Source organism: Sorghum bicolor, chromosome 9 (assembly GCF_000003195.3).
Source record: "Sorghum bicolor cultivar BTx623 chromosome 9, Sorghum_bicolor_NCBIv3, whole genome shotgun sequence".
Lineage (NCBI taxonomy): Eukaryota > Viridiplantae > Streptophyta > Magnoliopsida > Poales > Poaceae > Sorghum > Sorghum bicolor.
The window spans coordinates 12,655,448-12,659,677 of record NC_012878.2 but is presented as its reverse complement, the minus strand read 5'-3'; positions in this window follow the sequence as shown (position 1 = coordinate 12,659,677).

The following is a 4,230-nucleotide window of genomic DNA, read 5'->3' as shown; positions in this document are numbered from 1 at the left end:
TGCTAGGACATAAAGTGTCCGAACGTGGTATAGAGGTGGACAAAGCTAAGATTGAAGTTATTGAAAAACTTCCACCTCCCACGAATGTGAAAGGAATCCGTAGCTTTTAGGGACATGCAGGGTTCTATAGACGCTTTATCAAGAACTTCTCTCAAATTGCTAGACCCCTAACTAGTCTCCTAGCTAAGGATGCACCTTTCATCTTTAGTGATGAGTGTCATGAATCTTTTCAAACTCTTAAGAAAGCACTCATCTCAGCCCCGATTATCCAACCACCTAATTGGAATCTTCCTTTTGAGATCATGTGCGATGCACTCTTAAGAAAGCACTCATCTTAGCGAATTTTGCGGTTGGTGCCGTTTTAGGACAAACCAAGGATAAAAAGCATTATGCCATATCCTACACTAGCAAAACCTTGTCTGGACCACAGCTCAATTACACTACAACTGAAAAAGAGCTTTTGACTGTTGTCTTTGCTATAGACAAGTTTAGATCTTACTTAGTGGGGGCAAAGATAATCATCTATTCAGACCATGCTGCTCTCAAGTACATCCTCACTAAGAAAGATGCTAAGCCTCGTCTAATTCGATGGATTCTTCTACTCCAAGACTTTGACATAGAAATCCGAGATAGGAAGGGAGTAGAGAATTTCATAGCCGACCACTTGTCTAGGCTTCAATATAAGGAAACACATGATGAGCTTCCTATAAATGACTACCTAAGGGATGACACCCTGCTTAAGATAACACATGCAGATCCATGGTACACAGACATCGTAAACTTTATAGTAAAAGGCTATGTCCCACCTGGTACAAATAAAAGGAAGTTGCTTCACGATAGTCGTTTCCACCTTTGGGATGAGCCATATTTTTCCGAGTCTGCACTGATGGACTCTTGAGAAGGTGTGTTCCTATGGCTGAAGCTACTCAAATTATGGAAAGATGTCATGCCTCGCCATATGGAGGACACTATGGAGCATTCCGGACACATGCTAAAATTTGGCAAAGTGGTTTTTCTGGCCAACGGTGTATGAAGATACAAAGGACTTTGTCAGGAGATGCCACCGATGTCAAAAACATGGGAATATCAACTCACCAAATGAATTGCCTCTTACAAATAATCTTCAAGTAGAACTTTTCGATGTATGGGGCATTGATTTCATGGGGCCATTCCCTATGTCCGGGAATTGCGAGTATATCTTAGTAGCTGTGGACTACGTGTCCAAATGGGTAGAAACCCTACCTTGTCGATCAGCTGATTCAAAACATGCCAAGAGAATGTTCCATGAAGTAATCTTTCCTCGCTTTGGTATACCCCGGATAGTTATAAGCGATGGAGGTTCCCACTTCATCGACAAAATCTTTCGGAAGTACCTAGCCGATCATGGAGTTCGACACAACGTCGCAACATCATACCATCCTCAGACTAGCGGTCAAGCCGAAACATCTAACAAACAAATCAAAAATATTTTACAAAAGACCGTAGATGAGATGGGTAAGGGGTGGAAGGACAAACTTCCTGATGCACTTTGGGCATATAGAACTGCATTCAAAACACCCATAGGCATGTCACCTTATAAACTTGTATATGGAAAAACTTGTCATTTGCCTGTGGAAGTAGAGTTTAAGGCTCATTGGGCACTCAAGAAATGGAACATGGATCTCCACCTTGCTAGCAAGAATCATCTGATGCAACTATCTAAGCTAGAAGAATGGAGAGAGAAAGCTTACCACAATTCAAGGATCTATAAAGAGAGAACAAAACGATGGCATGATAAGAGAATCAAGCACAAGGAGTTTAAGCCTGGAGATAAGGTTCTACTATTCAATTCAAGAGTTAAGCTCTTTGGGCATGGTAAGCTACGAAGTAAGTGGGATGGACCATACAAGGTTATTGACACTTCAACTCACGGAGCTATTACCATCCAAGACGACATAGGTAACACTTTTAAGGTAAATGGTCAACGCTTGAAAATCTATCTCGAGCCACAAAACAACCTGGTAGAGGAACTTGATGAGATTGAGTTCATAGAATTCTCACATTAAGCTCTCATAAGTTCTAGACAATTACCTAACCCTTAACATGCTCCACGAGTTTTGTTGTCTATTTGGGTTGTGCAGGATTTTGAGGCTTAAGAAGAGTGAGACCGAACATGCAGGCCACAAGAGTGAACGACTATGTCAACATCCAGCTTGGGGGAGGCACCCCCATGTGTATCTAGATAAGTATTACTTTTCTTTCTTAGTTTTATTTACTAGTATTCGGAAATAAATAAATAAAATGCATAACCATGAAACCAAACAAAGTTTTTCTTTTGAGTAATATACAATAGTTATGTGTAATCCTAAGTTTTAAATAAAATAAAAAGAAAGTTTGATCCAAGTCTAGGTAATTGAGAAACATGATATGAGAAGGTCTGAGCTACTATTTAACTTGTTCCAAGTTTCGCTAGAGTTCTGGAGATTTTATCTTTTGAAAATCTAAAAAATTGAAAAAAATGATGAGATCCTGTTTGACATAATACCTAGAGTCTTATAAGATATAAATATTAAAACTGTGGACACTTGCTTTGTTCAAGCCATTGTTAATTCTTGTAGTTTTGGTTGAGAGTATTATCATGCTCCAAAGATTAAGGTCTTTTTGTTTTTAAAATATAAAAGATTCACTCTTCTGAAGTATTATTGCGTTAGAGGCATGGGACTATGCAAAAATTTGATTCGAAAAAAAAGAGTGAGACGAGCGGTAAAAATGGACAAGTGTCCGAAGTAGAATTAGGGGTACAAAGATACCCACCTGAGTGGAAAAAATGGACACGTGTCCGATAGTAGAATTAGGGGTACTTGGTGCCCACTTAAAAAAAAGAAAAAAAAGAGAGAGACTGAAAAAAAGAGAGAAGAAAAAAAATTATAGCCCATGGTCCCTCTAATAAGCAATTGTTGACACTAGCTAACACCACTTGAATACTAGGTTGTCATCCCCAGCATGGTGCCAGAGTGTACAAAGGTATTTATAAATGTAAAGGCTCTCTAGAAAATAATCTATTCTATCCGCAAGCGCACAGATAAAACACCTCATTGTAGCATTTCACCAGGATAAGTATTCCAGGTATCGTTATTTATAATTTTGCTTAAGGGAACAAAAGGGATGAAATTAAAATAAGGGCAAAATCTATCAAGGAATAGACTAGAGATAAACTTGCAAGAACATGATTACTAATGAGAAACTCGTCACACAGTCACTTACTTAAGCAGGGGGTAAACCATAAAGATAATGATAATGAATTATAAGTTCATGGGTAAATAACACAGCGATTAGAAAATAGACTACTCCTCATATATGTAGGTGATGTCGGATTAGCTAGAGAATGGATTCTAAGTTATCTACTATCTACTAAGTCATAATCTACTCTAGTTATCTACAAAATCATATATAGCATAAAAGACTCTTCATTCATGTATAAGGAACATTGCTAAAGTAAATCAGAACATCGCAAGACTTACTCTGCAATACAAGTTCTACCTGTCCTATCAACGGAGGGTGACTATATAAGAATCAACGAAGCTGTCACTATCGCGAACTACCACACGACCCGACCAATAGGATACATTTGCAGGTAAACAACATCTAAGCACCATGCCTACATGTGATCTACCACTTAACTCCCTCGCGTCAAGAGCTAAGCGCTTTGCAAACTTATACATAAACTCATTATCAATCATAACTATATCAAATATAGAACTAGAGCAAACTAAGAACATAATAATTAGAGACATAATGCAATTAGAACAAAGAATTAGAGAAAGATATGAATAATACCAATCTTTATTACCGAAGATCCGAATCCAGAGCGTAGTGCTCTACTTCTCTAATTGCTATCTAATCAAACCTCTAAACTTGAAGGATTAGGGAGTAGCTAATTCTAATTCTCTATGGGAGAGAAGCTCTAAACCCTAACTTTGATGGCTATCTTTGATAATGATTTCTTCTCTTCTCCTCTCTCCTCCAGGGGTGGAGAGGCCTTGGTTATATAGTCCTTTCAAGTGAATTTGGGCCGTTGGATCAAACCGACATTGATTATATGGTTTAGATTCATCCTTTAGGTCGGTGGAGCTTGGTCCCCGAAAAGAGTTCTGTTTTGACTCTAACCCTGGGCGGGCGCCCTGCCCCCGAGCCCGATCGTGTTCTCGTTCGTTCCCGTGGCTTCTGGACTCTTCTAGATTGAGGAAAATT